Source organism: Loxodonta africana, chromosome 5 (assembly GCF_030014295.1).
Source record: "Loxodonta africana isolate mLoxAfr1 chromosome 5, mLoxAfr1.hap2, whole genome shotgun sequence".
Taxonomy (NCBI): Eukaryota; Metazoa; Chordata; class Mammalia; order Proboscidea; family Elephantidae; genus Loxodonta; species Loxodonta africana.
Window position 1 is genome coordinate 116,626,026 of NC_087346.1, and position 23,681 is coordinate 116,649,706.

Here is a 23,681-nt window from a genome sequence, read left to right on the forward strand (position 1 = left end):
CATACCGACCCTATAGGATGGAGTAGAACTGCCCCATGGCATTTCCAAGGAGAGCCTCATGAATTTGAACTGCCAACATTTTGGTTAGTAGCTGTAGCACTTAACCACTGTGCCCCCAGGGTTTCCAGCCCTTATTTAGGGCCATGGAAATTTGGTAAGAACCAGTAGCTTCTTTCTCTACTGACATGTAGTTCCTACTCTATTGTGCCTTGATATATCCTGCCCAGGTCCAGATTTCAGGAGCACTCATACTTTTTTTCATACATCAGAGCAGTTGTGTGTGCTGGCTTGGAGGGGTGGTGGTAATGGTGGAGCAAATTTCCAAATCTCGCTTAACATATTCCCTCCTTCTGCACTCTCACCTATTATTAAAGTGTCTGGGATTAGCTTGCTCCAAGGGTGAAAAATTGGATTCATTTCTTTGGCTCCATTTACTATATAGCTAAAATAATATACTAAGCGCTTTTTGAGGGTAGATGGTCCTTTGAGAAAACCTGAGGAGAATGGCTTTCCTTTCATCTGTGCTTGGTAGAGAACAGAACATGGCTCCCAAGGGTCTGTGTGCATGCTGCTTTAACAAGCCTGGGTTAGATGGTTGTTTGAGGAGGGCTTTCTTGCTGAATTCTTTGTAACCTGGATAGATGTTTAAAATAGTTTAGGGAATACTTGCCTTTGACTCACTGACCTGCCCAAACTGGAAAATTGTAGAGCCCTCAGGCAGATAGATGTTCTTGTTAGTTGCCGTCCAGTCAGTTCTGACTCACGGTGATCCCGTGTTTGCAGAGTAGGACTGCTCCATAGGATTTTCAAAGCTTTGACCTTTTGGAAGCAGATTACCAGGCTTTACTTTGGAGGTGCCTTTGTGTGGGTTTGAACCACCAAAGACTACTACCGTATTTTTGCACAATAATGTACATGTTAAACATTTTTTGCCAGCTGCGCAACCCCCTCACATGTTATTTTCCTAAGCATGCTGTGTATGTTATTTATGTGGGCATGTTATTTGCAAAAAATATGGTAATCTTTTGGTTAGTAATCCAGTGCTTAACCATTTGCACCACCCAGGGCCACTTGCTGTGTGCTAAAATCATCACTTATCTTTGCTCCACGGGAAGGTCGTGGTTCCTGCTTTGTAGAGGAGGAAATGGGCTCTGAAAGGTAAATGATGAGTCCTGAGATCGCATAGATAATAAATGGGGCAGTCAGGATTTGAACTTGTTTGTTTCAGACTCCATTGCCCATGTGCTTTCAACAGTACTTCACCCACTCTTCTGTGGAAGAAAATCGTGCATTCTGCTTCACTGCAGACATTACTTTGCCAAATAAGTTTTTTTTTTTTCCCTTAACAAGAGGATTTTCATTAAAATGAAATAAGTAAATAAAATAAAACACTGCTAAGTGTCCTGAAGGAAACCCTGCTGGCGTGGTGGTTAAGTGCTGTGGCTGCCAACCAAAGGGTCAGCAGTTCGAATCTGCCAGGTGCTCCTTGGAAACTCTATGGGGCAGTTCTACTCTGTCCTGTAGGGTTGCTATGAGTCGGAATCGACTCGACAGCACTGGGTTTTTTTTTTTTTTTAAAGTGTCCTGAAATGAAAAGAAATGAGTGAATGAGTGAAGCAGGACTGTGACTGATAAATAGGAGCGTAGTTGTTGATAGTGGCACAGAGAGACCCCTCTTCCTCTTGTGTATTCAGGAGCTTTGAGAATTTGCTTTTGAGCAGATCTGCTGGAGATTCTTTTTCTCTTTTGTTAAAAATGATGCATCACAGTATCTGGACCATGAAGTGGTGATTTGTATTTGTAATTACATTTAATTCCTGTCTTCTTGATTTTTTTCCTGAATTAATTGTATCTCTTAGTCTCCTTTTTCTTTTTTTCCCCACCCTTTCTTTCTAGGAGAAGGTTTTGCTTGCCAGTATTATTTGGCTTAAGATGAATAACATATGTGAGGTAAAAAGTTCAGATTTCTTTGAAGAAGCCTGAGAACAATTAATAAAGCCATATCCATCAATTTATGAACAACTAAAATATAGGATGAGCCTTTCAGTAAATGTTGTTTTAACACTTACGGTTTCATTTCCAATTCAGCTATTATAGATGCCCTGAGGAAACAAACACAGGAGAAAATAAGATGTGATCACATTAATTATGATTTCGCTTCTGTGGCTAAATAGATTTTTAGCTAGCACTGGACTCGTTTCTTAATTAAACAAATATTTCTTGAGGGCCTGAGATCTGCCAAACCATGTATTTGCCGGTGACTTGATTTCATCTGTTTCTTGGGTGATAACTCCATTTGTGCTGTGAGTTGGTTTTAAAATTCTTAGCAGCAGCTCTCAGCATAATTTATTAGGCTAGCATTTAGAAATGTTGTTCCATGAAAACCCATATTTCCTCATGCTTGAAGGGTAACACCATGTCTGCTTGTCTGTCTGTGTAGTCTGTCTGTGTGGTGTGTCTTTTGGGTGCCTTTTGGATTCTCTCTTACTCCCTTCCTTTGTCTGTCCTTCTTGGCTAGGCAGAAATAGTACTAAATTTTTTTTTTTTTTTACTTGAATAGATCAGTGTTTCCGTAGATCATCAGCACCCATCATCATTGGGGTGCGTGTTAAAAATACATTCTTGTTCCCCACCCAAGAATCTGAATTTGAGAATTGCTGAAATGGAGTTTATGTGATCACTGTTTTATTTTTAAACTATTGGTAGAATGTTCTGTTTCTCTTTGAAAAAGAGAAAAAAAAAAAAAAAAAGGTAATCTTATTTCCCCCCCCGAGTTGATTACTCTGATGCAAAATAAATAAATAACATTTCTGAATATGAATCCTGGAGCTATGTTTCAGAATTTGAGAAACTTTCATTAGATTTTTGTTGAAATGTGAAGTGGTATTTCAAGCACTGTAGATATCCTCAAATTACTAACAAAATGTCAAATTACTTGATTGTATATCTTAATATAAAGTTTAATGATGACCAGACTCTTTAATTTTAAATCTTAGTTCAAACTATAATTTAAAATGAGTCACGTAAGTCACAGAGTTGGACTGGGTAGCAAGACTGGATAGACTTTGGTTTCTGGTCTCTGTCACTTAACTACGGGGTTCCAGACAAGCCTTTTACATGCTGTGGGTCCCTGTGTGTTCATCTGTCCTATAAAGGGTTGCATGGATGTGTTGAGGAGTCCCTGGGTGGAGCAAACAGTTAACCCGATCAGCTGCTAACTGAAAGTTTGGTGGTTTGAGTTCACCCAGAGGTGCCTGGAAAGGCCTGGTGATCTACTTCTGAAAAATCAACCATTGAAAATCCTATGGACACACCTGGGCTTCCCATGAGTTGGAATCGACTTGATGACAGCTGGTTTTGTTTATGGTTGTGCTGTGATCTCCCGGTTCTGATCAAGTTGGACCCTGCGGGAAGAGAAGCATAAGATGCTGACATATGTTGGAGAGACTAGTTTTCTCTTGGCAGTGGAGCTTTTAAAATGCGGTATCTGAAGGTTGAAGGAAATATAGTCCATAGAGAATATGAGTATAAAAGTTTAAAAATAAATGACTGGGAGTTTCTTGTACTCATTCAGAAAAACAATGCTGTATCCTCCCCCCAAAACTATCAAATGATGTATAGCATTGGGCAAATATGCTGCAAAAGACGTCTTTAAAGTGTTAAAAAGCAAAGAAGTCACTTTGAGGACTAAGGTGTGTCTGACTCAAGACATGGTATTTTCAATCATCTCATTATGCATGCAAAGGCCAGACAGTGAATAAGTAAGACCAAAGAAGAATTGATGGCTTTGAATTATGGTGTTGGTGAAGAATATTGAATATACATACCACGGACTGCCAGAAGGTTGAACAAATCTGTCTTGGAAGAGTTACAACCAGAATGTTCCTTAGAAGGGAGGATGGTGAGACTTCTGGTCCCCATGTTATCAGGAGGGACCTGTCTCTGGAGAAGGTCATCATGCTTGGTAAAGTAGAGGGTCAGCAAAAAAGAGGAAGACCTTCAATGAGATAGATTGACACTGGGGCTGGAACGATGAGCTGAAGCGTAGCAACAATTGTGAGGATGGTACAGGACACGGCATTGTTTTGTACTATTGTACGTAGAGTGGCTATGAGTCTGAACCCACTCAACGGCACCTGACAACAGCAACGTTCCCCCCCAAAATTTCTGGTTATTGAAACTGAGGCAGGAAATAGACTTCTTTAAGGAAAGAACTACTCTTTGTTTGACACGTTTTATTTGTTGTACTCTTGTTGGATACATTTGTGCTATTTTATAAATTCTAGTAGAAGGGGTTGATGGTGGTAGCTGGACCGAGTAGTGTTTCTACTTGTCCGACATATTAGAAACCACTTCTGTTGAGGGTAAAGAAACAAAGCATGCTCCCCTAAAATATTAATCATGGTTGACCTAATTCAAACAGCTGGAGAATTGGGAAGATATTGAAATTTAGCAAATGATTTCTTGCTTATGCTATTGTATTCCATTCTATCTATCCATTTACAGAGAGAATGATGAATGTATCAAAGGTGGCAAATATATAAAGACCAGTGTTTGTTAAATCTTGGTAATTTATGGACCTCTTTACTTAAAGGAAAAAAAAATCTCATAAGTCTCCAGTATTGACATAAATATTTTTATTATGAAGTAGTTTAAATATGCCCCATCATAAAACTAGGTATAAACTCCTTAGGCTCCTAGCTCTTATGTAACTATAAAACAATGACAAATTTATAGAGTAAATTCAAACAAGACTACAAAAACCAATAAAATCCAAATTAGCATTAATGTGACAGATAATTTTATTTGACTAGAATTAAACCTCTCCTTGAAAATGTGATTGTGTTTTTGATAGCTGAAGTGCCATTTGTTTTGAGATCTGTGTGAAACTCAGTTCTCCCTCCATTTCCCTGTATTCAAACCTTCCTTCATATAAAGCACCATTTTTTGGGCAGGAATGCATGACTTAGGTTTTAATTATGCCTCATTTATTTGGCCTTGATGGTTAAAATTATTCTATTTGATGTCAAGTGGAATAGAAATGTAAATACAAACGCATTTTGGATCAAGCAAGAAGTTGTGGACTTGGTGCCTAGTTGTATCTGGGGTAGTGGAGGAGCAATAGGCTTCATTGGCATCTGCAGTATTGAGTCTCAGATTTAGGTTAGAGTTAATGATGCCATCAGCAAAAAATGGAACAAAGGAGGAAAAGTAGCTTTGGGCTAAGATGACTGGCTTATGACTTGAATTTCTGGCAGTGTGGTGGACTGAAGACTCTGACACACTTTCCCACTGCAAAGTAACTATATGGGTATACAGGAACTAATACATCTCCAAGATCTCCCCCCTCAATTAGACCAATCAGCCATCAGAAGGTGAGGTAAAACTAAAGCTGTGGACTTTGTGTGTAAGCAAACACAAAAGGCAGCTTGCCCTAAGGGCAAATGTTGATATCAGTCCTGGGGTTGGAGACTAAGCCGTGGACCAGTGGTAAGATAGAGGACCCTGCTTTACACTGAACCCATTGCCATTGAGTCTATTCTGACTCATAGTGACCCTATAGGACAGAGTAGAGCTGCCCAATAGGGTTTCCAAGGCTGTAAATATTTATGGAAGCAGACTACCACATCCTTATCCCATGGAGCAGCTGGTGGGTTTGAACCACCAATCTTTTAGTGAGCATCCTGAATGCTTTAACCACTGTGCCACCCGTAAAAGGAGCTAAAATGGTCTCAAGTGTATAGTGTCCCTTGATTTCTGGCAGAAGCAAATGCGAGTCCTTTCTGGAGAAAGGCATCCCTGTTTAGACCCTAGGATTCTCCTGATTAAGATCAACCAATTGTGAGCTCAAAATAAATCTCCAATCCTATTAGAAAACAAGCCACCAGGAGTGAGAGTCAACAGAAGCAAAAAAGAAAAATAGATTTAGAACCCCAATGCTTCAAATATTAGAATTATCTGATACAAAATATTAAATATTTGTGTTTGAAATGTTTTAAGAAATAAAAAATATGTAATATTAAATTAATGCAAATATCATTAGGTTATAAAAATTGACCAGGCAGATTTGAAAACAAAACAACACTTAAGGAAAAAAATAATCATGGAAATGAAAAACCCAACAGATTACATACAGCTGAAGAAAGAATTAATGATCTAGAAAAAAGATTTCAAGAAATTAACCAAAATGCAGCATAGAAACAAGGAGATGAAAAAAATGAAGGTGCAGTCAAAGGATATAAAGCCTAGAATGAGACCTATTCAGATTCCCAGAAGGAGATAATAGAACAAATGGAAGGAGACAATATTTGAAGAGCTAATTGATGAATAATTTCCAGAGAGAGTTTATGAAGTATATGAATGACTAGTGTTCCTTAAATCCAAGTAATTTATGGACAGATAAGGAAGCATAACATTTCTAGTTGCTGTTGAGTCAGTTTTGACTCATGATGACCCCATTGGTTACAGAGTAGAACTGCTTCTTAGGGCCTTCTTAGGTGTAATCTTTAGAGAAGCAGATCACCAGGTGTTTCTTCCTTGGAGCTGCTGGGTAAGTTTGAACTGCCAACTTTTAGATTAATAGCTGAAAGCAAACCATTTGTGCCACGCAGGGACCTTTAGCATAACATATACTGAGTATAAATAAAATGAAATCCACACTTAAATACGTAGAGAAATTACAGTATACCATGATCAAAAAGTTGATCTTAAGACTATCAAGCAATAAAAGACATCACTCATAAGAGAATAGTAGACTAACAGCTGACTTCTCAACACAACAATGAAAGCTGGAAAAGAGTGGAAAAATATCTTCCAGATGCTACAAGAAAATACTGTCAATTGTATACCCTGGAAAACTGTCATTCAAAAAGAAGAAAAAATATACTTTCAGAAAATACAGACTATGTAACATTGCACAAATTATTTGACCTCTCAGTGCCTCATAGTAATAGTTCTTGCCTTAGGTTCAATGTGAGGATTAATGGGAAACACTTAGCAAAACCAAACCAAACCAAACCCAGTGCCGTCGAGTCGATTCCGACTCATAGTGACCCTATAGGACAGAGTAGAACTGCCCCATAGAGTTTCCAAGGAGCTCCTGGTAGATTCAAACTGCTGACCCTTTGGTTAGCAGCTGTAGCACTTAACCACTATGCTGCCAGGGTTTCAGCTTAGCAAAACAGTTACCCATTATTATTTTTAAAAAATTCCAATACTTTTTTCAATAAGGAAAGATAGTAAATTTTACTGTATTCTCCAACCATGGCTGCATATCAGCATCATTTGAGGACATTTAAAAAATACAGATTCTCAGGTACTACTTCACAGCACCTGGGTTTCGGACTTTGCATTTTTCATAGGCACCCCAGGTTTGGGAACCCTTGTTCTGAATGGAGCTGAGTAGCATTTTGGTCACTTTTACCTGGATATTGACTTTTTTCCTTGCTATGTAATATTTTGAACTCTTGCTCTTAGTATTTGTTGAGAACATGAGTGTTCAGGTTATTGATCCTAAAGAGTAAACCATGTGTGAATCTTCTCCCCTGTTCCATCCTTGCCCTCTCTCCCCACTTCTATCATTCTCTCCCTAGCCCCTCCATCCTTCCCATATTGAATTTTTGAGCAGCAGGGTTGATAGTGCCCTAGACAACCTAGTTCTCAGGACTTAAAAAGAGAATTCTTTTTTAAGTAAAACAGATTTTTTTTTTTTTAAAGAAAATTTCCTAAGGCAGATATTTGGCATGTTAAAATTAAACTTGAGTTTAGTTTCTAAAACAAATAATTCAACCTTTTTAGCCCTTTAAAAAATGACTGTGGAAAATATTTCTAACACAACTGATATCTCCCTTCTTAAAACTGGGGTTGTTACTGGATAGGTTCCAGTGTGTGTTCCTTTTCCTTACGAAGAAAAAAAAAAGTGTGGGGGGAGTTTTTTTATGCCAAAACATACATAAATTATAACCCCTCAAGCCAAGAGTGCCTTTCATATGGTGGCAGTTAAATGTGCCCTGGAGATTAAAATAAGAAATGAAACACTTACTGTGTTTAGATGGAATAGAATATTACTTTAAATTTTTGTGTGTACATATATTGGATGACGTGTGGCTTTTACCAGTGACTTTAATACAAAAAGTAATTGTACTGCAGTAAAGGCAGCGCTGCTTAAATCTATTTAGTACATGCATTCTACATTTCATATGTATGAGGAATGACTGAAAAGCCAGTTCCATTAGGGCAGAAACTGTCCAGTGCTAAATCCCTAGCACCTAGAATAGTGCCTGGCATATAACAAGTGTTCAATAAATGTGTACTAAATGAGTGAGCTAACAAAGAACTAGAACTAAAAACCACATCTACCACCTTTCACTGATAAACTTACTCAGGGACTTGTTGTAAAGGTAACAATACCTGATACTAGTTAGGTATCTTGGCTGGGGGTGGGGGCAGTGGTGTTTCTGTGATAGAATTTTCGCTTTTCATCTAGGAGACCCAGGTTCTATTCCCAGCCGGTGTACCTCAAGCGCAGCCATCACTCATCTATCAGTGGTGGATTGCAGGTTGCTATGATGCTGAACTGGCTTCTGCGAAGCTGAAACAGAGTAGGAAGACCAGGAAGAAAGACCTGGTAGTCTACTTCCAAAAAATCAGCCCTTGAAAACTGTGTGGATCACAATGGTCTAATCCCATTGTACAAAGTGTCACCATGAGTCAGGGGCTGGCTCAGGGCAGTTCACAACAGTCTTGGCTAGGGACCACCTCACGTATTCCAGTAGCCCTCTGTGCTTCCAAATCAGACTGTACTGTAGATCCTTGAAGGCAGGGACTGTGTTTCTCTTGTTCATGGTTGTATCCACAGTACCGTATCTAGCACATAGTAGTTTCTTAGTTAATATTTGTTGAATGAATACATCGTACTTTATAGTTTCTATATTGCTTTCTTATTTGGTTTAATTAGTTTGACAACCCCATGAGAATGGCGGATACTGTCATCTCAGTTTTCCAGATGATGTAAAAAAGTAAAGAGGCTATATTAGTTAGCCTAGAAACCTCCCCCCCCGCCCCCACTTTTTTTCTTCCCAGGGAAAAGGAATACATACTGGAATCTATCTAACACCAAGTCCAGTTTTAACAGGGAAATATTAGCTGTACAGAGTAGGGCTGCCCCCACAGGGTTTTCTTGGTTGTACTTAATCTTTACAGAAGCAGGTCTTTATCCTGCAGAATTGTTGAGTGGGTTCAAACTGCCAGTCTTTCGGTTAACAGCTGAGTGCTTAACCATTGCACCACCAAGGCTCTTTATTTTTTTAAGTAGTCCTTATCATTCAAACAATCTATACTTTCCTAAACATTTCAAGATGTACATTTATCAATATCGTGAATCTTAGTTTTTAAAGTTAAATATCTAAAGCTATGAGAGGAATGTTCTCCAACATATTTCAACAGTGCTGAATAGGCTTGGTTGATATTTCTGAAATTAGGTTTAGGAAGGAGAAACTGAAACCTTCCTTGTTACATTAGAAAAGTAGGGGGAGGGAAATGGTGGCAGCATTTGAGTGCACGTTTTACCAAAGCCATGTCACTGAAGCTGAAGACCAAACAACACCCAGCCAAGGTTCCAAGTAAGAAAGGATTAAAAAAAAAAACCAAAAAACTATTAATTTTATTTCTATTTAGTCTTCTATTCTAAAAGATTATAATATGGAGACTTCAGCAAGATTTTATCCAATTTGTAATTAGTAGGTCAGAGTTCATCCTACCAAACTGCTAAATTTAAACTTAAGATCATTATCCTACCGATGACTTGAGTTACTTGAATATAGCCAGCACAAAGCTTTGATTTCATTGTGAAATATCAACAAGAATCTAATTCCTTTTGCCTGCCGTGGACATTCATCTTCAGTATTAGAACTGAGTCATGGAAGGGAATAAATTGCCAGTATTGTGTCCCTTCCAGCACCCAGGCATGTAAATATATGGTGGGGAGTTCAGGAGCAGCTTTTAGTCCTTAGTGTCTTCTCAGATGATGTGGGACAGAGCCATTGTGTTTGTTTGGGCTCTTACAGAGTGAGCCCTCTCTCCTGCCATCCCTCCATGCGGCTTTTTTTGTTTGCAACCCCACAGTCCATGCCTTTATTGTCCTGCTGCAGAGCAGGGAGAGTGGAAAAGAAGTGAGCTCAATAAAGGCCTTTCAGTGTGCAGTTCTTAGTTGGTCATTGCCCTTGGTTCCCTCACTATTCACATCATTCTGTTATAGTCTTAGCTTTCCGATTTGGGTGATGTGGACACCATAGGTGGACACTAAAAAAGAAGAGGATATGAGCAATATTTGTGAATTCACAATAATTGTGAAGAAAAGAGAAAAACTCTGCTCACTCTAAAAAAAAAAAAAGCCCAGTGTAAGCTTGTGTCAAATAAGACATGAAGTATTCGATTTTTTTTATTTTAGCACTTAGTGATGCTGTTGGTTTCTAATTTTTAGATCCACTGATGTCTTTCCTCTAAGACTCAGGTCATTTTGGGAAAAAAAGGATAGGACTCGATGCCATAAATCACTTATTTCCATACAGGGGTGTGCATGTGTGGTTCCTGTCTGTTGTGGGTGGCTTGATCCCAGTGTGGTTTTATCTTGTTGAAAAACTTTTCTCCTGCCTCAAACAGTGGACTATGCTGTTGTCAGCAGAGCGAGCACTAGGACCAGAGAGCTTTCGGGGTGACAGACAGTTTCTGTTCAGGACACCTGCTGCCCGAACGCACAGTACAAGTATTGTTTCTCTGGGTGAACGTGTTCTGGGCAGAACCAGCTCCTTGTTAGCCTGGGTCACTTTTTTCCTGCATGCATTTCATTTTTGGCATAACATTTCTGTCTTGTTCTTCTGGTTTTGCTGATGCGCGTTTGACACAGGCATGGGATCTGTACACACTTTATTTCCAGGAGTGCTTGCCGAGATGTTGTGGTGTGGAAGGAGTGCTTGGTTAAGGTAGTGCCAGATGATCTGGACCTTCCTCCCTGCTCTACTGGCTGTGCAGCCTTGGGAGAGTCCTCCTGTCTCTCTGGGCATCAGTGTCCTCATCCGTAAATTGAGGGTGTTGAGTTTCTTGGGGAGCCCTGGTGGCGTCGTGGTTAAAAGCTCAGAGGTTAACCAAAAGGTTGGCAGTTCGAACCCACCAGCTGCTCCTTGGAAACCCTATGGTGTAGTTCTGCTCTATCCTATAGGGTCGCTATGGGTTGGCATCGACGGCAACTAGTTTTTTGGGGGTTTCTTGGAGTAATAGATTGCCAAGTTCCCTTGGCATTAAAATTTCACCATTGTGTTTTGTGGGGGACCAGGGGTTTCGGAAATAGAACATGGCGAGGTTTGTTAGCGTCCATGTTCCTATAAAAACCGTTACCAGCGGCAATTGTACAGCATGGCCAGTGATTGGTAGCAGAGTTTGGAAAAGGTAGAGATCCTGAGGGATGCGGTAGCTAAGGGAAGGGAATAACTATGGAGTCTTCTCCTGTCCTCTTTCTGGCAGGTTTGCAGAATAAGAAATTAAATGTCATTTCTAGGAAAGAAGCCCTGGTGTTGCAATGGTTAAGTGGTCAATTGCAAACTGTAAAGTTGGCAGTTTGAATTCACCTAGTGGCTCCACGGGAGAAAGACCTTGTAATCTGCTCTGGTAAAGGTTAAAAAAACCAAAAAACCCATTGTCATCGAGTCGATTCCAACTCATAGCCACTCTGTACGATGGAGTAGAACTGTCCCATACGGTTTCCAGGGAGCACCTGGTGGCTTTGAACTGCTGACCTTTTGGTTAACAGCCGTAGCTCTTAACTACTGTGTTACCAGGGTTTCCAAAGTTAAGGTTACTGCCTAGAAAATCCTATGGGCAGTTCTGCTCGGTCACATGGGTTCACTATGAGTCAAAATTGACTCAACAGCACACAACTGCATGTACATGGAAAGTACTGCTGTTCAACTCTGGAAATGTTATTCAATACTTGATTTTTAAACTTCTAAGTTAACTTCTAAGTGCAGATAAATGAAGACTTATCTATTAGCACTTCTTGTGTTATATTCCCATATTCTTAAAAAAATTAAAAAATTCTAATTCTATAAGCAATACGTGTTAATTGTAGAAAATTTGGAAAATATCAAGAAGGAAATACAAATCACTTCTAATCTTATGTCCCAGAAATAGCTATTGTTCACATTTTGGCCTGTCTGTATTACATGCATTCAGTTTACAGGACAAAATGGGATCATACCATACATACATAACTCGATGTCTTTTTTTTTTTTTCCTGCTGTGTTCCTTTTAAGATGATTTTTTGGGACTGAGATTTCAAATGAAGGTAGAGACTAATGTAATATTGTAGTTGACACCATTGTGACAGGTCTGTTTGACTTACAGAAATAGGATTATGGACTGACAAAAAAACCAAAACCAAACCCAGTGCTGTCAAGTCGACTCCGACTCACAGCGACCCTACAGGACAGAGTAGAACTGCCCCATAGAGTTTCCAAGGAGCACCTGGTGGATTCGAGCTGCCGTCCCTTTGGTTAGCAGCCGTAGCACTTAACCGCTACGCCACCAGGGTTTCCTTATGAACCCAGTGTGTGAAAACAGCATTTGGCCTCTTCCCTCTTGCATAGGCTTTCGGCTTTCAGCATTCAGCATAGATGATGTTATAATGCTTTATTTTCTATTACCTCTTATTTTTTCACCGATTGCTTTTATGAGATTCTTGCATTTGAGTTTTCTGTGCCAGAATTGCTTGCTGCAACATCATTGAGCATGAATTATTTTAATTCTGTGCTTCTGGACACCTCGTTTTCTCAAGCTGAAGTGTGTTGGCTAGAGTGGACCAGGCCACACATTTGACAAGTAACAGTACAGTTTGGAGGTTCCTTTTGCCTGGATATATAGTATACATTTGATATTTATGATTCACTTGTCGAATATTGGTTTCATATATCACTTCCTTTACCAGGAAATGAAAGATTATTTGTTTCCCCTTTGGGTTATTTAGCCTATAAAATTGTCTGGTCCACTGTTCACTTTCCATTAGAAGTGAGTTCTAAACTCTGACCGTATTTGAATTTTTTTTATGACCTTTCCTCTGTGTCTTCTGGTGGTGCTCTTTGAAGTTCTGAAATGTTTTTATATTTGATGGCAATTAAATCTGGGTCTCATTTTGCTTTTTTAAACATATTGAGCAAGTTAATTTTCTGTTTGAGTTCCTAAGGGTAATGATTCCAGCCCTCTGTGTCCCAGGAATTCAGCCTGAGCTCTGCCAGAACATTCCTGTGGTTTTCCACAGGGCAGATCAGTGTGTTCATGAAATTTTAGTTACAGCGCGTGTTTTCTGTGGTTAATTAAAACATCTGGCTTTAATTTTCCACAAATAGAGCATGATCATTCGGTCAAACTTTTCAATGATTAAATTTTTCAGTCCTCCCTTCTGAATAACCTGTACTTGTCTTTAGGTCTCCTGATAAGCTGTTGTCTCTGTTCATTAATGGTTTTCAACATTTGGAAGGTGTTTGGGGTTATCCTGCCACTCATATACCCTTGAGAGAGAATGAAAGTTTGTGAACCTGAATCCTTATACTGGCTTCCGGCCTCTGCCCCTCCAGGTTGGAGCTGCTGTGGGTGAGCTCTGTGGTCTGGAGCCAAGCATGCTGTGGTCGGATCTGCCCAGCCGCGGAAGAGAAACATTTGCTGGATGGAAAATCCATAAAAGAAAGCTTCTGTGAAAGCCTGAGACAGAGGATAACTTAAGCAAAATCAGGTTGGTATGAGTGAAGATAGACTGGATAACGTGGATTGGGCTGCGTAGGGAGAAGTTATTGTATTCATTCCATAAAGCATTTTTGAGACAACCAAAGATAATTATTTCCAGTTATCTGAGAGATTCGTAGGATCGTATAAATGGCAGATTTATCTTGACAGTCTTCTCTGTGTAGTGTGTTGTTATCTTCCTTTCCTTCTGTTCTCCTTCTCTTCCACCTCATCCCCCCTCTCATCTTCCTCTCAGAGAATAGAGAAAGATCTTCAGCACAAGTGTGTAAAAATCCACAACTTGGGGCCACCCATAACAACATCAACCTCGGCTTTACTTTGGATAGGAAGCAGTGTCCAGACTCAAGGACTTGGGCTGGTGTTGAATTGCTTTCAAAGACTTGTTCTTAGTTCTCTTTTCACACTATAAAGGATGAGTCAATGGAGACCTGATGTTTCTATTGGAGTCCTTCTGGCTGTGCTCCCTTGCCTGGCTTGGTAAGATTTTACTTATTCCTCCCTAATACCCCCCCACCCCCCAAAAAAACCCAAAAAAGCTAGCAACATATACACTTTTTAAAAAAATTGTGGTGAAGATACACATAACAAAACATACAGGAAATCAACAATTTCTACATGTACAATTCAGCGACATTGATTACATTCTTCAAGTTGTACAACCATTATCACTATCCTTTTACAAATTATTCCGTCACCATTAACATAAACTCAACGTGTCCTAGGCAAAAACTCCTCTTCTCCCCCTCCCTCTCACCCTTAGTAACCACTAATAATTTTCATTTCTATATGTTTGCCTATTTCATGTAAGTGAGATCATATAGTATTTGTCCTTTTGCGATTGACTTATTTTGCTCAGCATGATGTTTTCAAGGTTCATCCATGTTGTAGCATGCATATTTCTCTTTATGGCTGGTATTCCATTGTGTGCATGTACCACATATTGTTTATCCATTCATCAAGGGGCATTTCAGCTGTTTCCACTTTTTGGCTGTGGTGAAAAATGTTGCAATTAACATTAATGTACAGGTGTCTGTTTGCATTCCTACCTTCACTTCTTCTGGGTGTATACCTAGAATTGGAATTGCTGAGTCATATGGTAGTGCTGTGTTCACCTTCTTGAGGAACCACCAAACTGTTTTCTACAGTGGCTGTACCATTTGCAACACTTGACACTTTATTTATAATTTTTATTGTGCTTTGAGTGAAAGTTTACAAATCAAGTCAATCTCTCACACAAAAACCCATATACATCTTGCTACACACTCACAATTACTCTCCCCCTAATGAGACAGCCTGCTCTCTCCCTCCACTCTCTTTTTTTGTGTCCATTTCGCCAGCTTCTAACCCCCTCCACCCTCTCATCTTCCCTCCAGGCAGGAGGTGCCAACACAGTCTCAAGTGTCCACCTGATCCAAGAAGCTCACTCCTCACCAGCATCCCTCTCCAACCCAGTCCAATCCCTGTGTGAAGAGTTGGCTTTGGGAATGGTTCCTGTCCTGGACCGACAGAAGGTCTGAGGGCTATGACCACTGGGGTCCTTCTAGTCTCAGTCATACCATTAAGCCTGGTCTTACGAGAATTCGGGGTCTGTATGCCACTTCTCTCCTGCTCCCTCAGGGGTTCTCTGTTGTGTTCCCTGTCAGGCAGCCATTGGTTATAGCCGGGCACCATCTAGCTCTTCTGGTCTCAGGATGAGGTAGTCTCTGGTTCATGTGTCCCTTTTTGCCTCTTGGGCTTGTAATCGCCTTTTGTCCTTGGAGTTCTTCATTCTCCTTTGATCCAGGTGGGTTGAGACCAATTAATGCATCTTAGGTGGCTGCTTGCTAGCGTTTAAGACCCCAGACGCCACTCTTCAAAGTGAGATGCAGAATGTTTTCGTAATAGATTTTATTATGCCAGTTGACTTAGATGTCCCCTGAAACCATGGCCCCCATACCCCTGCCGGTGCTACGCTAGCCTTCGAAGCATTCGGTTTATTCAGGAAACTTCTTTGCTTTTGGTTTAGTCCAATTGTGCTGACCTCCCCTGTATTGTGTGCTGTCTTTCCCTTCACCTAAAGTAGATCTTATCTACTATCTAATTAGTGAACACATACACTTTTGACAGCATGTGCATTTGACATTAAGAATTATTCATATAGAATTGTGGGGAAAAAATGTCCTGAAAATAACAGGAGTATAAATAAATGCATAATGGCCTCTCTGTAGATCAGGAGAATGAAACAGCATGAGCAACCTCACATGTGGGAGTAAAGAGGGAAGTAATCCATTTAGAGAAAGTATACTGTGTAAGGATAAATAAAAAACACATTGCTGTCAAGTCAATTCCGACTCCTAGCAACCCTATAGGAGAGAGTAGAACTGCATCATAGGGTTTCCAAGGAGTGGTTGGTGGATTCGAACTGCTGACCTTTTAGTTAAGCAGCCGAGCTCTTAACCACTACACCACCAGGGCTCATGTGTAAGGATAGGCACTGCAAACAATTTCTATTGGATATTCAGTAGGTAACACAGCATTTATATGCATAACACATAGTCAGCAGGTAATAAGTATTCACTAGAAAGGAGAGAGTAAACAGTCTTAAGAACCTATGAAATAGTAAACATTTGTTGTCTGCCTGCCCAGCATCCTTTCCCCCCATCTTTTATTAAATCACCTAGATTTTCCCTGGGTGAACACCCCTGCCTAAATTTCAGCCTGTGTAGTTAAGGGAGGTGACCCCACTGCCTCAGTTATGGGCATTTGACTTAATTTTGGCCAGTCAGGATCACAGTGATCAGTTTACAGAGGGGCCCTGGCACTTTTGTTGAAACTATTAGGAAAATGTTTTTTCCTTTTTGTGCATTTGTTAACCTGGAGCTGCTAGTGGCCAGTTATGGAAAGTCTGTCTGAGAATGAAGCCAAGAGGGGAAATCAGAGCAGGGAGATGAGGGAGAAGAGGTGGGAAGGGAGGGGCGGACATACAGACACACATACACACCATACACACCACACACACATCACACATACCGTGTACATGTACCACATATACCACACATCACACACACATACACCATGTATACACACTACACATACCACACACACAACACACACCACACCTAAACATGCATGCACATACAGAGCACAGACCACACACAGACCACACACCACACACATACACACAAACACACACAACACATATGCAACAAGCACAGATCACACACCATACACATACTACCGCACACCACACACATACCACACACACCTCACACCACATACACACACATACACACCACACACATATACCACACACACTACACACACACACCACACACACCACAAATACCACATCCACCACACACACGACACACACACACCACACACATGACACACATAGACCACACACACCATACTCAAAACATACACCACACACCACGCGTGCATGCTTACACACACACACCCCCTATGCATATACCACACACAGCACACACTCAAAATGTATGGTCCGTTTCACTTCCCTGGCAGGTTAGCCAATTAGCTGGAGTAAGTGTCTGTCACAACCAAAGACATCCTGATTGGTAAATGCCCTCTTTGTGTGAGGCCTTTGTATGAAATGGCTGTGGCATAGTCCCTGTCCTCAAGGGCTCCCAGTGTGTGGGGTAGGTTAGACAGGTATTCAGCTAGCTGACATAAAGTGTGAAAATGTATCCCTAGAGGCAAGAACAAAGTTCTGTGGGAGAAGAGATGGAGTTAGGAATTCTGCTAGCTAATGGAGGGACTAGCAGAGAGGGCTCTTGGGGAAGGTTGTAATGAGGAGGAAGCATTTAATTGGACAGATTAAAAAAGACAGATACTTATTATCTTAAAATGTAACATTGAGCAAAGTGGACATACCTTTAGCACCGTCTGGCAAAAGATTGAGTTGATTGAGAGAAAGCAAAAATGTAAGACGCGCTTTTGTGTGTGGAGAGGAAGGTGATTATGTGTATCTTGAAAAATATGATGTGAACTTCCTCTGTCGGAGGCCATGTGATTGTCTCCTTCAGAGCTAGGTAGTATATATATACTTAAATCGATGCCTCCTACATCTATTGAATGGGATAAAAGACTGTTAAGGCTCTTTCTAGATCAAATAATTTGTGTCCAACCTAGGATACATGTTCTCAAAAATTAAATATATTGTAAATGCACTAATTCTTAAATTTTTTTGTACTTGTTTCCCAGTTTATTATGAGAAACCACACAGTGTGTGTTTTTATTTTATATGCTCAGAACAGTATTCAAACATCTGAATAGAAACGTTCCCGCGCCCCTCTCTATCTGCTTTTCTTGCCAACCAAAAGCTTCTGAAAATATGGCTAATATCGGTTTTTCTTAGTAAAAATCCTAAAATTTTTTTTTTTTTTTTATTTTTGAATTTTTGGTGTATTCTTTGTAAGGAGAGGAAAAAAAAAAAAAACATCCTCATCAATTTAAACCACCAACTATTTATATTACTTGATGTTAGTTTGGGTTCTTATCATTATTCATATATCTATAAAGTTATAGTAATCAGCAGGTCCACACACTTAGGTTTTAATTTTCACCTTTGTTTATTTGACATCAATTTGCAATTACCTAGTCCAGTCAAAAACTGCCCAGTCAAAACTGATTATATTCCAGGCTAAGTGTTTTGGAGGTGATGTATCATTTATTAAGCTAGAATATCCAGTTTTGGACTCATCTTACTGATGTTAGATTTTTTTCTTTAGAAATTGATACTGTCCCTTTTATACTCTGAGTCTGTATGAATGTTGTAGGTATACTAGTCTAAGATTTACAAATAAAAAAATGAGCATCTTAGGACTTCTACAGAGACCTTGGGCCATTGGAAAAGAAAAATAATCTGAAATAATATGTTTTAAAAATTTATAAATAATGACCTTTGGCTGTTAATTGCTTTTTTCTTTTTAATTGTATCTATGCACATGAATTCAGTAACCATCAGAAATATTGTATTATTTTCAAGTTTAAAGGATACACTTTATAAATATGTACACACGTATAAGAACCCCACTATATATTTATTTGTATGTATATATATAAACACCTCTATCTTTATCACTATATCCCCATCTCCCAAATTTAAAGCAGGACTTTTCTCTCTCTTAAAATTCTTAAAATTGTAAGTCTTTTCACGTAGTGACTAAATTCTGTAAATACCCATTATCTGTGAATGCATTTGAACAGCACGAGGCTATTAAAAAATCACGGTTATTTAGCAAAGGAGTAAAATAGGACTTAGTCTTTGGGAACATTTTTAAAGATATATTTAATTCAATTACTTGCTTTTTGAGCCTGAAAGAAAGGAAGGGTTTCCAGAACCTATAGTTAAGGCAAATTGCAGATAAGGAAGATAATTTCAGAGCTTGGCTCGTATTAGAATCTTGGTATTTACTGTAAATACAATTGTTTCAGGAGCAGCCAAATGAGAGGTTATCAGAAAGCTGTCTCGAGTTTATTTTAACACCACAGGGTAACAGCTGCTCTTCTCACCAAAACCTCAACTGGCTGGCTGTTCTAAGCAGAATTTTGAGTGCGTCAATGAATTTAAATGTTTATTTCCTTTTTTTAATGTTATTCTTCATCATCGTTATGTTTTATAACAGCTTCATTGAGATATAATTCACATACCATAAAATTCATGCTTTCCAAGTGTACAGTGAAGTGGTTTTAGTATATTCGCAGAGTTGTGCAACCATCATACTGTCTTATTCTAAGCATTTTCATCATCCCAAAAAGAAGCCCCCTGCCAGTTAGCAATAACTTATCATTTCCTCTTCTTCAGCCCTTGTTGTTGTCAGGTGCTGTCGAGTCAGTTCCAACTCATAGTGACCCTGTGTACAACAGAACGAAATGCTGCCAGGTCCTGGGCCATCTTTAGAATCTTGTTATGCTTACGCCCATTGTTGTAACCACTGTGTAAGTCCATCTTGTTGAGGGTCTTCCTCTTTTTCACTGACCCTCTACTTTATCAAGCATGGTTGCTTTCTCCAGGAACTGATTTCTCCTGATAATGTGTCCATAATATGTGAGGCATAGTCTTGCCATCCTTGCTTGTGAGGAGCGTTCTGGCTATATTTCTTCTAAGATAGATTTGTTCATTCTTTTGGAAGTCCATGGTATACTCAGTATTCTTCATCAATACCACAATTCAAAGGCATCGAGTCTTCTCTGGTCATCCTTATTCATTGTCCAGCTTTTGCATGCATATGAGGCAATCGAAAACACCATGGCTTAGTCAGGTGCACCTTAGACTTCAAGGCAACATCTTTGCTTTTTAAGGGCTATTCAGCTCTTAATAACCACTAATCTACTTTCTGTCTTTATGAACTTGCCTGTTATGGACATTTCATATAAATGAAACCATACACTGCATGGCCTTTTATGTCTGGCTTCTTTAACTTAGCATACTGCTTTCAAGATTCATTCATGTTGTAGCATGAATCAGTACTTCATTCCTTTTTATGGCTGAATAATATTCCACACAATATACCACATTTTATTTATCCATTCATTGATTAAAGGACGTTTGAGTTGAGTTGTTTCTACTTTTTGGCTACTATGAATAATGCTGCTCTGAACATTTGCGTACAAGTCTTTGTAAAGATACATTTTTTTTCAGTTTTTGGGTACATATCTAGGAGTGGAATTGCTGGATCATATTGTAACTCTGTTTAACATTTTGAGGAATTGCAGAAGTATTTTATTTTATGTTTGCATCAGAAATATATTAGGGCTTCAGTGTCTCTACCTCTTAACCTTTGTTATTGTTAATCTTTTTGTCGTTCTGGTGGGTGTGAGGTAATATCTCATTATGATTTTACTTTGCATTTCCCTAATAACTGATGACATTAGCTAATGAGCATCTTTTTGGGGGGGGATGTCTATTCAAATCTTCTGCCTATTTTAAAATTGAGTTGTCTTTTTATTTTAGAGTTCTAAGTGTTTTTTATATATTCTGGATACATTTTTATTGGACTCAGATAAATGATTTGCAAATATTTTCTCCCAATCTCTTCCTGTTTTTCACTTTCTTAATGGTGTCTTTTGAAACACAAAAGTTCTAATTCTAATGAAACTCGATTGCTCAATTTTTTCTTTAAAGTTCATGATTTTGGTATCATTTAAAAAACCTTTCTGCTTACACCAAGGTCAGGAAGAATTTTTCCTGTCTTTCTTTCTAGGACTTTTGTTGTTCTAGTTCTTACATTTATATCATTGCTCCATTTTTGAGTTGAGTTACTTTTTTGTGTATGGTGTCACACACGGGTCTGTGTTCTTTTTTTATTTTTTGTGTATGAATATCTAGTGGTCTCAGTAAAAAAAAAAAAAAAAAAATTGCTGTTGAGTCCATTCTGACTCTTAGTCACTGCCCCATAGGGTTTCCGAGGAGTGGCTGATAGATTTGAACTGCCGACCTGTTGGTCTTAACCACTGTGCAACCAGGGCGCCAGTTGTCTCAGTACCAGTTGCCAAGCAGGCTTTCATTTCCCCATTGACTTGTCTTGGCAGCTTTGTAGAAAATCAATCCAGCATAAATGTAAGGATTTCTTTTTGGACTATCAAATCTGGTCTTTTGATCTATATGCCTATCATTGTATCTTTGGCACACTTGACTTAAGTTTTTGCAATGCAGTTTTTGTATGAAAAAGGTTTGTTCAAGGAATGGACTTAAATTGCAGTAATTCCTCATCTGTTTATTATTGTATCTTTGCTACTTTCCTTTTCCTCTCCATTCTTTTTTGAGTCACCTTGTTAAAAGTACTAGTCTCTGGTGATTTCTCTTTGGCATAATTATGTGACTGTGAAATGGTAGAGGAGAATATAGAATCTAAATGTATTTTTCTAGATTACTATTTATATTACTTTAAATCTAAATAATGATTTATGTTTTGTTAAGGTGATATGCATTTTTATGGCCATTACCATTTAAATAAAACATTTATTTTCTCATTACTTCTGTCTTAATCATTTCCAATAACCACTGATAGATTTACAAGTCTGGTAGATTATTTTTAGAATTTTCATTAGTGGTTATATGGGTTGGGTTTCTAATACAGAATAAGATTAATTTCACCGAACTATTACTTTACTAATTAGAAAAACCTATGAATTAAAACGTCTTGATTTTAGGAACACAGGGTAGTTATATATGTTTTATGGAAAGTGGGTTTTTTTAATAGTGTAATTAAAATGCTTGCTGTATTCTTGTACTTGTATTTTTGTCTTTTTAGTAGTATGGCTGTCAGTGGACTTGTATGCAGACATTAAAATGATAGTATTACAAATGTGAGGACTGCAAATTTATGTCTCTACTTTGATTAGAACTCTAAAAATTATGGATATATACAGATTGAAAGGAAAATAAAAAATTGTCAGTGCTTTATTTATTGCGATGTTTGATTTCTAGTTGACCATTTCCACTTACTTTGTTTTTTAGTGAAGTTATAATTTTGTTTGGGGAATGACTTTTATTTTTAATCTGAAAAAATATATGAATTTGGTGGAATTCAGAGACGTTTTCCCTCTCTGGCATATACCTAAAAGTTGGCCTCTGCAACTGGCCTTTAATTGGGGATTAAAATCACAGTATTAGATATAGAACATGTTTTCTGTGGTTCCATTAGTGGGTCAAGCCGTTCCTCCTGGTTCCCCAAGGGCTCAGCTCTCCAGGGTGGCTTATCTGCTTCCTGTTCTTCCTTTGTAATCTTCTCATTTCAACCAGGTTAGAGCAGCCTGGTGGGAACCGACATGTTTGTTACCTGGCCCCTTGTCTTGCCCCAGCAGTTCTTTGGCTGATGTCACTTCATGAAAATGCATTTTTGAGTGACGTGAAATTACTCTTTTTATTATTTATTTAAAAGAAAAAGCCTTAGGTAAAACTTATGTATATTTCTGTATATCGATATATAGGAACCCTGGTGGCGCAGTGGTTAAGAGCTTGCTGCTAACCAAAAGGTCGGCAGTTTGAATCTACCAGGTACTCCTTGGAAACCCTATGGGACAGTTCTGCTTTGCCCTGTAGGGTCGCTGTGGGTCGGAATTGACTTGACTGCCATGGGTTTGATTTTGAGTTTTATATAAAAAAAAATACATATATATATGCCTTAAAAAAAGGTAAGCTTATATATCTACATCTATAATACATAGGAATATATCTATATAATATATGAATATCTATAACATATGAAATTCTGTCTATCATCTATCTATCTATATCTTTAGGATCCCAGAAGGTATTATGAGTCTTTTAACCAAGTCACTCCTTTAAGTATTCCTTTCTGTTTGGCGCTGTATTCTCAGACTGACCCTATGAGCAGTGGAGTATAAAGGTGTAGGAGCATGTAGTCTTCTTGGTCTTGTTTATCTTTGGGAATTACAACAAAACATGACTTGGGGTGAGGGTAACCTCTTAACAGCTCTTCCTTTTGAACAGAGTGTTTTGCTGATCCAAGTGATGGGTTTAGAATGACTGAACCATTGAACTTTGAGTTGTGGCACAATTACATTGGTGAAGGCTCTGGTCTATTTATAATCATTTGGTTGTCGTTGAAGCAAAATGAAATCAATTTAGTCATATTCAGTGAACCAATATAAGAATACAGAGAGTATCTGTAACTCACTTTCACTAGCAGAAACTACATTTTTATGTAAATCTGTAAAAAGAATGTTTATTAGAAGTGCATTAATAAAGTTTGAAATATTACATCTTTTGGGTTTTTGCTTGTTTTTATATTTCTTATGTTAAATAATCTGAGATGTATTAGGTTTCCTTTAAAAGACATCAAAGATACCATCCTCGAGTGACATGTAGTCAATTTGTGTTTATTTAATGCATTTACTGACATAAGAGCACGCAGTGTAGTTTTGCA

The 23,681-nt window shown here is 38.7% G+C and overlaps 1 protein-coding gene across 9 annotated transcripts in view; it reads left to right on the forward strand.

The window, feature by feature from the left end:
* The window catches only part of APBB2 (amyloid beta precursor protein binding family B member 2), a 442,316-nt gene that overhangs the window by 68,173 nt on the left and 350,462 nt on the right, over window positions 1-23,681 (forward strand). For all 9 annotated transcript variants that reach the window (XM_064285876.1, XM_064285875.1, XM_064285882.1 and 6 more), the window contains exon 2: window positions 13,623-13,777. The gene's annotated coding sequence lies outside the window, so the exon portion shown is untranslated. The remainder of the gene's footprint in view (window positions 1-13,622; window positions 13,778-23,681) is intronic.